Source organism: Arachis stenosperma, chromosome 10 (assembly GCF_014773155.1).
Source record: "Arachis stenosperma cultivar V10309 chromosome 10, arast.V10309.gnm1.PFL2, whole genome shotgun sequence".
NCBI lineage: Eukaryota > Viridiplantae > Streptophyta > Magnoliopsida > Fabales > Fabaceae > Arachis > Arachis stenosperma.
Window position 1 is genome coordinate 18,077,384 of NC_080386.1, and position 12,628 is coordinate 18,090,011.

The following is a 12,628-nucleotide window of genomic DNA, read 5'->3' on the forward strand; positions in this document are numbered from 1 at the left end:
AAGTATCACTATCTTTATCTTTTATGTTATTTTCGTTCATCACCATATATATCTGAGTTTGCCTGACTAAGATTTACAAGATGACCATAGCTTGCTTCAATACTAACAATCTCCGTGGGATCGACCCTTACTCACGTAAGGTTTATTACTTGGACGACCCAGTGCACTTGCTGGTTAGTTGTGCGAAGTTGTGTAATGCCATGGTATTGAGCGCACCAAGTTTTTGGAGCCATTACCAGGGATTATGAGAGTTGTGAAAAAGTATAGTTCACAGTTTCGCGCACCAAGTTTTTGGCGCCGTTGCCGGGGATTGTTCTAGTTTTGAGCAAGCCTTTGGTAACATCAGTGCCAAGATCCGGCAACAACATCAAATTTTTGGTGTTATTGCCCGGGATTGTTTAGGCTGGACAACTGACGGTTCATCTTGTTGCTTAGATTAGGTATTTTTTTTCAAAATTCTTGAAGATGAATTCTAGAGTTTCATGATGATTTGTTGAAATCTGGCTGGCTGAAAAGCCATGTCTAATCTAATTGGACCGAGGTTTCAACTTATCACCACAAGAGCTTGTTGATTTCGTATCAATCTTGCTTTTGGAGCAGTGATTTGCTAAGGCTTGGCTGACCTTTGGTCATGTCTAGTGTTTTGGACCGAAGCTTTCTTTGGAAGCTTGGCTGGCTGTGAAGCCATGTCTAATTCCTGGACCGGAGTCTTAGACTAGCATTGCACTGATTCCTGGAATTCTCATTAAGAATTTTGATACCTTTTTCCACTTAATTTTCGAAAAACACAAAAAAATTTACAAAATCATAAAAAACCAAAAAGATTTCATGTTTCTTGCTTGAGTCTAGTGTCTCATCTTAAGTTTGGTGTCAATTGCATGAATTCATTCATGTGTCTTAAGGATCTTCAAGTAATTCTTGATGATTTCTTGCTCTGATCTTTGAATTCTATTGACTTGAGTATTTTGTGTGTCTCATATAGTGTCAGTAGTACACAAACTGCTAAGTTTGGTGTCTTGCATGCATTGTTATTTGATTCTTGTTGCATTTTAATTATTAAAAATCCAAAAATATTTTTAATTTGTGTCTTTTCAAGTCAATGATACAAGGGATTGAAGATTCAGAACACACTGCAGAGGAATTATACAGAAAAAGCTGAGCATTCAAAAATGCCCAGTGAAGAAGGCAGACTGGCGTTTAAACGCCAGCCAGGGCACCTGGTTGGGCGTTTAACGCCCAAAAAGGTAGCATTTTGGGCGTTAAACGCCAGAATGTATACCATTCTGGGCGTTTAACGCCAGGATGGTGCTAGGGGGAAGATTTTGTTTTCAAAATCAATTTTTTTCAAGTTTTTCAAAATCAAATCTTTTTCAAATCAAATCTTTTCAATCAAATGTTTTCAAAATTAATTTCTTTCCTTTCAAAGATACTTACTAACAATTAATGATTTGATTGAACATTTTTTGCCTTTTCTGTTAAGGAAGGTTTTATGTTTGAATCATATCTTTTCTTGTTAGGCAAGTCACTAATTTTCCAAATCAAATCTTTTAAAATAATTTTCAAAACATATCTTTTAAAATTGTTTTCAAATCATATCTTCTCAATCACATCTTTTTAAAACCATAACTTTTCAATCAAATCTTTTTAATCATATCTTTTTCAAATTAGTTTTCAATCAAATCTTTTTAGTTTCTAATTTCAAAATCTTTTTCAAAAATCACTTGATTTCTCTTCCACTTTCAATTTTCGAAAATTATCAATCAAATTTTCAAAATGTTTTCAAAATCTTTTAATTGAATTTTCGAAAATTTCCTTCCCTCCTTCCCACATCCTTCTATCTATAGAGTACCACTCCTTCTAAATGCACAATTCGAACCTTATCTAATTAAAGTTCGAATTCTTCTTCTCCTTCTTCTTTCTATTTCTCTTTTCCTCTGACACTTCAAGGAATCTCTATACTGTAACATAGAGGATTCCACATTTTCTTGTTCTCTTCTCTTTCATATGAGCAGGAGCAGAGACAAAGGCATTCTTGTTGAAGCTGATCCTGAACCGGAGAGGACCCTGAAGAGAAAGCTAAGAGAAGCCAAAGCACAACTCTCTTTAGAGGACCTGACCGAATTCTTCAAGGAAGAAGAACCCATGGCAGCCGAAAACAACAACAATGCCAACAATGCAAGGAAGGTGCTGGGTGACTTTACTGCACCTACTCCTGATTCCTATGGGAGAAGCATCTCTATCCCTGCCATTGGAGCAAACAACTTTGAGCTTAAGCCTCAATTAGTTTCTCTAATGCAACAGAATTGCAAGTTCCATGGACTTCCAATGGAAGATCCTCATCAGTTTTTAGCTGAATTCTTGCAAATCTGTGACACAGTCAAGACTAATGGGGTTAACCCTGAGGTCTATAGACTGATGCTATTCCCTTTTGCTGTAAGAGACAGAGCTAGAATATGGTTGGATTCTCAACCTAAAGAAAGCCTGGACTCTTGGGAAAAGCTAGTCAATGCCTTCTTGGCAAAGTTCTTTCCACCACAAAGATGGAGTAAGCTTAGAGTGGAAGTCCAAACCTTCAGACAGAAGGATGGAGAATCCCTCTATGAAGCTTGGGAAAGATACAAACAATTAATCAGAAGATGTCCTTCAGACATGCTTTCTGAATGGAGCATCATAGGAATTTTCTATGATGGTCTCTCTGAACTATCCAAGATGTCCTTGGATAGCTCTGCTGGAGGATCTCTTCATCTGAAGAAGACGCCTGCAGAAGCTCAAGAATTGATTGAAATGGTTGCAAATAACCAATTCATGTACACTTCTGAAAGAAATCCTGTGAACAATGGGACTAGTCAGAAGAAAGGAGTTCTTGAGATTGATGCTCTGAATGCCATTTTGGCTCAGAACAAGATATTGACTCAACAAGTCAATTTGATTTCTCAAAGTTTGTCTGGAATGCAAAATGCACCAAACAGTACTAAGGATGCTTCATCTGAGGAAGAAGCTTATGATCCTGAGAACCCTTCCATGGAAGAGGTGAATTACCTAGGAGAACCCTATGGAAATACCTACAATTCTTCATGGAGAAATCACCCAAATCTCTCATGGAAGAATCAAGAGAGACCTCAACAAGGTTTCAATAACAATAATGGTGGAAGAAACAGGTTTAGCAATGGCAAGCCTTTTCCATCATCTTCTCAGCAACAGACAGAGAGTTCTAAGCAGAATACTTCTGACTTAGCAACAATGGTCTCTGATCTAATAAAGACCACTCAAAGTTTCATGAATGAAACAAGGTCCTCCATCAGAAATTTGGAAGGACAAGTGGGTCAGCTGAGCAAGAAGGTTACTGAACTCCCTCCTAGTACTCTCCCAAGTAATACAGAAGAAAATCCAAAAGGAGAGTGCAAAGCCATAGACATGGCCGAATGTGGAGAGGAAAGAGAGGAGGAGGACGCCACTGAGGAAGACCTCAGTGGGCGTGTACCAATCTCCTCTGAGTTCCAATGGGAATCTGAGACTCAAAATGAGACCATAGAGATTCCATTGGACTTACTTCTGCCATTCATGAGCTCTGATGAGTATTCTTCCTCTGAAGAGGATGAGTATGTCACTGAAGAGCAAGTTGCTAAATACCTTGGAGCAATCATGAAACTAAATGACAAGTTATTTGGAAATGAGACTTGGGAGGATGAACCTCCCTTGCTCACCAAAGAACTGGATGACTTGTCTAGGCAGAAACTGCCTCAAAAGAGGCAGGATCCTGGGAAGTTTTCTATACCTTGTACCATAGGCACCATGACCTTCAAGAAGGCCTTGTGTGACTTAGGGTCAAGTGTGAACCTCATGCCCCTCTCTGTAATGGAGAAATTAGGGATCCTTGAGGTGCAAGCTGCAAGAATCTCATTAGAGATGGCAGACAACTCAAGAAAACAAGCTCATGGACTTGTAGAGAATGTTTTGGTGAAGATTGAAGACCATTACATCCCTACTGACTTCATAGTCCTAGAGACTGGGAAGTGCATGGATGAATCCATCATCTTTGGCAGACCCTTCCTAGCCACAGCAAAGGCTGTGATTGATGTTGATAGAGGAGAGTTGATCATTCAAGTGAATGAAGAATCCTTGGTGTTTAAGGCCCAAGGACATCCCTCTATCATCATGGAGAGGAAGCATGAAGAGCTTCTCTCAAAACAGAGCCAAACAGAGCCCCCACAGTCAAACTCTAAGTTTGGTGTTGGGAGGCCACAACCAAACTCTAAGTTTGGTGTTGAACCCCCACATTCAAACTCTAAGTTTGGTGTTGGGAGGTTCCAACACGGTTCTGAATATTTCTGAGGCTCCATGAGAGTCCTCTGTCAAGCTAATGACATTAAAGAAGCGCTTGTTGGGAGGCAACCCAATGTTTTATGATTAATTATTTTCTTTTGTTATTTTATCTTTTTTGTAGGTTGATGATCATAAAAAGTCACAAAAACAATGAAAAAAGCAAAAACAGAATGAAAAACAGGAAGAAAAATAGCACACCCTGGAGGAGAAGAAACTGGCGTTCAAACGCCAGTAATGCTAGCTGTTGGGCGTTTAACGCCCAGTCTGGCACCATTCTGGGCGTTTAACGCCAGAAAGGGGCACCAGACTGGCGTTAAACGCCAGTAAAGGGCAAGAACCTGGCGTTAAACGCCAGGAATGGGCACCAGCCCGGCGTTTAACGCCAGAAATGGCTCAAAACGTGATTTTGAGCCACATTTGGTGCAGGGATGACTTTTCCTTGACACTACAGGATCTGTGGACCCCACAGGACCCTACCATCACTCTCTCTCTTCTTCCCCCATTCACCAATCACCTCAATACCTCTTCCCCAAAAACCCTTCACCTATCAAATCCCATCTTTCTCTTCACCACTCACATCCATCTTTCATAAAACCCCACCAACCTCACCCTTCAAATTCAAACCACTTTCCCTCCCAAACCCACCCATAATGGCCGAACCTTTACCCCCCTCTCTCCTATAAATACCCTTCTTCAACTCTTCATTTTCACACAACCTCAACACCCTTTCTTACCCTTCTTGGCCGAACACACTACCATCTCCCTCTTCCTCATTTCTTCTTCTTCTACTCTCTTCTTTCTTCTTTTGCTCGAGGACGAGCAAACATTTTAAGTTTGGTGTGGTAAAAGCGTTGCTTTTTGTTTTTCCATAACCATTTATGGCATCCAAGGCCGGAGAAACCTCTAAAAAGAGGAAAGGGAAGGCAAAAGCTTCCACCTCCGAGTCATGGGAGATGGATAGATTCCTCTCAAGGGTGCATCAAGACCACTTCTATGAAGTTGTGGCCTTGAAGAAGGTGATCCCCGAAGTCCCCTTTTCACTCAAAAAGGGTGAATATCCGGAGATCCGCCATGAGATCCGAAGAAGAGGTTGGGAAGTTCTTACCAACCCCATTCAACAAGTCGGAATCTTGATGGTTCAAGAGTTCTATGCCAATGCATGGATCACAAAGAACCATGACCAAAGTGTGAACCCGAATCCAAAGAATTATCTCACTATGGTTCGGGGGAAATACTTGGATTTTAGTCCGGAAAGTGTGAGGGTGGCGTTCAACTTGCCTATGATGCAAGGAGAAGAGCATCCTTACACTAGAAGGGTCAACTTTGATCAAAGGTTGGACCAAGTCCTCACAACCATATGTGAAGAGGGCGCACAATGGAAGCAAGATTCAAGAGGAAAGCCGGTCCAATTGAGAAGGCATGACCTCAAGCCCGTGGCTAGAGGATGGTTAGAGTTCATACAACGCTCAATCATCCCCACTAGCAACCGGTCCGAAGTTACCATAGACCGGGCCATCATGATCCATAGTATCATGATTGGAGAAGAAATAGAGGTTCATGAGGTTATAGCCCAAGAACTCTATAAGGTGGCGGACAAGACCTCCACCTTGGCAAGGTTAGCCTTTCCCCATCTCATTTGTCACCTCTGTTATTCAGTTGGAGTTGACATAGAGGGAGACATTCCCATTGATGAGGACAAGCCCATCACCAAGAAAAGGATGGAGTACACAAGAGATCTCACTCATCATGAGATCCGTGAGATTCCTCAAGGGATGAATTTTCCTCCACAAAACTATTGGGAGCAACTAAACACCTCCCTAGGAGAATTGAGTTCCAACATGGGACAACTGAGGGTGGAGCATCAAGAACACTCCATCATCCTTCATGAAATTAGAGAAGATCAAAGAATCATGAGGGAGGAGCAACAAAGACAAGGAAGAGACATTGAGGAGCTCAAGCACTCCATAGGATCTTCAAGAGCAAGAAAGAGCCGCCATCACTAAGGTGGACCCGTTCTTTGATTTCCTTGTTATTGTTCTTCTGTTTCTCGAAAATTATGCTTTATGTTTATCCATGTTTGTGTCTTATGATCATTAGTGTCTTAGTGTCTATGCCTTAAAGTTATGAATGTCCTATGAATCCATCACCTTTCTTCAATAAAAACGTGCCTAATTGATAAAAGAAAGAATTGCATGAATTTTGAATTTTATAATAGTTTAATTATTTTGATATGGTGGCAACACTTTTGTTCTTTGAATGTATGCTTAAACAGTGCATATGTCTTTTGAATTTGTGGTTCATGAATGTTGGCTCTTGAAAGAATGATGAAAAAGGAGACATGTTACTGAGGATCTGAAAAATCAATAAAATGATTCTTGAAGCAAGAAAAAGCATTGAAAAAAAAAAACCGAAAGAAAAAAAAAAGAAAGAGAAAAAGAAAGAAAAAGAAAGAATAAAGTTGTGATCCAAGGCAAATAAGAGTGTGCTTAAGAACCCTGGACACCTCTAATTGGGGACTTTAGCAAAGCTGAGTCACAATCTGAAAAGGTTCACCCAATTATGTGTCTGTGGCATGTATGTATCCGGTGGTAATACTGGAAGACAGAGTGCTTTGGGCCACAGCCAAGACTCAATAAATAGCTATGTTCAAGAATCATCATACTTTACTAGGAGAATCATTAACACTATCTGGATTCTGAGTTCCTAAAGAAGCCAATTGATGAGCGGATAATTTATACGCTTTTTGGCATTATTTTTATATAGTTTTTAGTAAGTTTAAGCTACTTTTAGGGATGTTTTCATTAGTTTTTATGTTAAATTCACATTTCTGGACTTTACTATGAGTTTGTGTGTTTTTCTGTGATTTCAGGTAAATTCTGACTGAAATTGAGGGATTTGAGCAAAACTCTGAAAAAGGCTGACAAAAGGACTGCTGATGCTGTTGGATTCTGACCTCCCTGCACTCGAAATGGATTTTCTGGAGCTACAGAACTCCAAATGGCGCGCTCTCAACGGCGTTGGAAAGTAGACATCCAGGGCTTTCCAGAAATATATAATAGTCCATACTTTATTCGAAGAATGACGACGCAAACTGGCGTTGAACGCCAAGTACACGCTCCTTTCTGGAGTTAAACGCCAGAAAAACGTCATAATCCGGAGTTGAACGCCCAAAGCACATCACAACTCGAAATTCAACTCCAAGAGAAGCCTCAACTCGTGGATAGATCAAGCTCAGCCCAAGCATACACCAAGTGGGCCCCGGAAGTGGATTTATGCATCAATTACTTACTCATGTAAACCCTAGTAGCTAGTATAGTATATATAGGACCTCTTACTATTGTATGAGACATCCTGGATTGTATTTTGATCTAGTGATCACGTTTAGGGGGCTGGCCATTCGGCCATGCCTGAACCTCTTGCTTATGTATTTTCAACGGTGGAGTTTCTGCACACCAGAGATTAAGGGTGTGGAGCTCTGCTGTACCTCAAAGATCAATGAAGTTCTATTTTCTTTTATTCAATTCTCTATCTTATTCTTATTCCAAGATATTCATTCGTACTCAAGAACATGATGAGTGTGATGAGCTAATAACTCTCATCATCATTCTCACTCATGAGCGCGCGTGATTGACAACCACTTACGTTCTACATGCAACACAAGCTTGAATGTGTATCTCTTAGATTCCCCAACAGAATCTTCATGGTATAAGCTAGATAGATGGCGGCATTCATCTGGATCCGGAAAGTCCAACCTTGTCTGTGGTGTTCCGAGTAGGATCCTGGGAATCCGGAAGGTCTCACCTTGTCTGTGGTATTCTGAGTAGGATTCCGTTCATGAATGACTGTGACGTGCTTCAAACTTTAACCTGCTGGGCGTTAGTGACAAACGCAAAAGAGGGATTCTATTCCAGTAGGAGCGGGAACCAACCGGTGATTGGCCGTACTGTGACAGAGTGCGTGCATTAGCTTTCACTGCGAGGATGGGATGTAGCTATCAACCATGGGTGATGCCTCCAGACTGGTTAGCTGTGCGAGTGACAGCCGCACAGGTTATTTCCCCGAGAGGAATGAAAGTAGCCACAGCTGATAGTGAACCCCTATACAAAGCTTGCCATGGAGAGGAGTAAGAAGGATTGAGTAGAAGCAATGGGATAGCAGGCGTCCGAGAGCTCTACAGCATCTCCATTCCGCTTATCTGAAATTCCTACCAATGAATCTGCATAAGTATCTCTATCCCTTTTATTATTCCTTTTTTATTAGAACAATCCAATTATCACTATTACAAATGTTCAATCCGCCTAACTGAGATTTGCAAGGTGACCATAGCTTGCTTCATACCAACAATCTCTGTGGATTCGACCCTTACTCACGTAAGGTTATTACTTGGACGACCCAGTACACTTGCTGGTTAGTTGAACGGAGTTGTGAAGAAAATAAACAGTGCCATAAGAGTATACATCCTTTATAAACAAATAACAAGTGATCACAATTTCGTCCACCAAGTTTTTGGCGCCGTTGCCGGGGATTGTTCGAGTATGGACAACTGACGGTTCATCTTGTTGCTCAGATTAGGTAATTTTCTTTTCAAAAATCTTTTTCAAAAAAAATTTTTCTTTTATTTTTCGTTTTTCCAAAACTTTATTTTCGAAAATATTAAATAAAAATCCAAAAAAATTAGAAAATCATAAAAATCAAAATATTTTGTGTTTCTTGTTTGAGTCTTGTGTTAATTTTTAAGTTTGGTGTCAATTGCATGCTTTTAAAATTTTTTTCTTGCATTTTTTCGAAAATCTCATGCATTCATAGTGTTCTTCATGATCTTCAAGTTGTTCTTGATAAGTCTTCTTGTTTGATCTTGATGATTTATTGTTTTGTGTCTTTTCTTGTTTTTCATGTGCATTTTTTCATTCATATTTTCCATGCATTAAAAATTTCTAAGTTTGGTGTCTTGCATATTTTCTTTGCATCAAAAATTTTTCAAAATTATGTTCTTGATGTTCATCATGATCTTCATAGTGTTCTTGGTGTTCATCTTGACATTCATAGCATTCTTGCATGCATCTTGTGTCTTGATCCAAAATTTTCATGTTTTGGGTCATTTTTGTGTTTTTCTTTAAAAATTTAAAAATCAAAAATATCTTTTCCTTATTTTCCTCCAAATTTTCGAAATTTTGGGTTGACTTGGTCAAAAATTTTCAAAATTAGTTGTTTCTTACAAGTCAAGTCAAAATTTCAATTTTAAAAATCTTATCTTTTCAAATCTTTTTCAAAATCATATCTTTCTCAAAATTTTTTATTTATTTCGAAAATTTCAAAAATATTTTTCAAAATATTTTCAAATCTTTTTCTTATCTTATATGTAATTTTCGAAAATTCACTAATAATTAATGTGATTGGTTCAAAAATTTGAAGTTTGTTACTTTCTTGTTAAGAAAGGTTCAATCTTTAAGTTCTAGAATCTTATCTTGTAGTTTCTTGTTAGTGAAATAAATAATTTCAAATTATTTTGAATTAAATCTTTTTATCTTTTAATTTATCTTTTCAAAAATTTTATATTTTTCAAAATTTGATTTCAAAATATCTTATCTAACTTACTATCTTCTTATCTTTTTCAAATTTGATTTCAAATCTTTTTCAATTAACTAACTAACTTTTTGTTTGTTTCTTATCTTTTTCAAAACCACCTAACTACTTTTCTCTTTCCTATTTTCGAAAATATCTCTCTCTTTTTCAAAAATTCTTTTTAATTAATTAATTGTTTCATGTTTTAATTTTAATTACATTTTATCTCTAATTTTCGAAAATCACTAACTCCTTTTCAAAATTATTTTCGAAATTTCTCTTCTCTCTTCCTCTTCTATTTAATTATTTAATTACTAACACTTCTCTTCACCCCTCTTCATCAAAAATCCGAATCCATTCCTCTTCTTCTACCCCTTTCTTTTTCTACTAACATAAAGGAATCTCTATACTGTGACATAGAGGATTCCTTCTTTCTTTTTTGTGTTCCCTTTTCTTTCATATGAGCAGGAACAGGGACAAAGGCACTCTTGTTGAAGTTGATCCAGAACCTGAAAGGACTCTGAAGAGAAAATTAAAAGAAGCTAAATTACAACAATCCAGAAGCAACCTTTTAGAAAATTTCGAACAAGAGGAAGAGATGGCCGAAAATAATAATGATAATGCAAGGAGAATGCTTGGTGACTTCACAAAGCCAACATCCAAGTTTGATGGAAGAAGCATCTCCATTCCTGCCATTGGAGCCAATAACTTTGAGCTTAAGCCTCAACTAGTTGCATTAATGCAACAAAACTGCAAGTTTTATGGACTTCCATCTGAAGATCCTTATCAGTTTTTAACTGAGTTCTTGCAGATCTGTGACACTGTAAAGACAAATGGAGTTAATCCTGAAGTCTACAGACTCTTGCTTTTCCCTTTTGCTGTAAGAGACAGAGCTAGAGTATGGTTGGATTCACAACCCAAGGATAGCCTGGACTCATGGGATAAGCTTGTCACTGCATTCTTAGATAAATTCTTTCCTCTCAAAAGCTGAGCAAGCTGAGAGTGGATGTTCAAACCTTCAAACAAAAAGATGGTGAATCCCTCTATGAAGCTTGGGAAAGATACAAGCAGCTGACCAAGAGATGTCCATCTGACATGTTTTCTGAATGGACCATATTAGATATTCTATTATGGTCTCTCTGAATTTTCGAAAATGTCATTGGACCACTCTGCAGGTGGATCTATTCACCTGAAGAAAACGCCTGAAGAGGCTCAAGAACTCATTGACATGGTTGCAAACAACCAGTTCATGTACACCTCTGAAAGGAATTCCGTGAACAATGGGGTACCTCAGAAGAAAGGAGTTCTTGAAATTGATGCTCTGAATGCCATATTGGCTCAGAACAAAATGTTGACTCAACAGGTCAACATGATCTCTCAAAATCTGAATGGATTGCAACATGCATCCAATAGTACTAGAGAGGTAGCTTCTGAAGAAGCTTATGATCCTGAAAACCCTGCCATGGCAGAAGTTAATTACTTAGGTGAACCCTATGGAAACACCTATAATTCATCATGGAGAAATCATCCAAATTTCCTGGAAGGATCAACAAAAAACCCCATCAAGGTTTTAACAATGGTGGACGTGCAAGGCTGAATAATAGTAAGCCATATCCATCATCTTCTCAACAACAGACAGAGAACTCTGAACAAAACAATTCTAATTTAGCCAACATAGTCTCTGATCTGTCAAAGGCCACTTTCAGTTTCATGAATGAAACCAGATCTTCCATTAGAAATCTGGAAGCACAAGTGGGCCAGCTGAGTAAGAAAGTTATTGAAACTCCTCCCAGTATTCTCCCAAGCAATACAGAAGAGAATCCAAAAGGAGAGTGCAAGGCCATGATTTAATCAAAGTGACCGAATGCACTAGGGAGGAGGAGGACGAAAATCCTAAGGAGAAAGACCTCCTGGGACGTCCTTCAAGCATGAAGGAGTCCTATTAAGGATCCAGAGGAATCTGAGGCTCATCTAGAGACCATAGAGATCCCATTAAATCTCCTTCTGCCATTCAGGAGCTCTGAAGAATATTCATCTCTGAAGAGGATGAAGATGTGATTGGAGAGCCAAGCTGCTCTATATTTAGGAGCTATCATGAAGCTGAATGCCAAATGTTTGGTAATGAGACTTGGGAAAGTAAACCTCCCTTACTCATTAGTGAACTAGACACTTGGATTCAGAAAACTCTACCTCAAAAGAAACAAGATCCTGGCAAGTTCTTAATACCTTGTACCATTGGCACCATGAGCTTTGAAAAAGCTCTATGTGATCTGGGGTCAGGATAAATCTTATGCCACTCTCTGTAATGGAGAAGATGGGATCATTGAGGTACAACTGCCTTGTTCTCATTACAATTGGCAGATAAGTCCATAAGACAAGCTTATGGATTAGTAGAGGACGTGCTAGTAAAGGTTGAAGGCCTTTACATCCTACTGATTTCATAATCCTAGATACTAGGAAGGAAGATGATGAATGCATCATCCTAGGAAGACCTTTCCTAGCCACAGCAGGAGCTGTGATAGATGTCAACAGAGGTGAGTTAGTCTTCAATTGAATGGGGACTACCTTGTGTTCAAGCACATGGCCATCCCTCTATGACAAAAGAGAGTAAGCATAAAGAGCTTCTCAGTTCAGAGTCAAGAAGAACCCCACAGTCAAACTCTAAGTTTGGTGTTGTGAGGCCAACCAAACTTTAAGTTTGGTGTCCAAACCCCATATCCAAACTCTAAGTTTGGTGTGGGAA

General features: G+C 38.9%; 1 non-coding gene across 1 annotated transcript; it reads right to left on the reverse strand.

The window, feature by feature from the left end:
* Nucleotides 1–2,547: 2,547 nt before the first annotated feature.
* Nucleotides 2,548–2,655, reverse strand: LOC130958935 (small nucleolar RNA R71). Its single transcript, XR_009078035.1, has one exon. It is a non-coding gene; the product is annotated as a small nucleolar RNA R71 (small nucleolar RNA).
* Nucleotides 2,656–12,628: the final 9,973 nt, after the last annotated feature.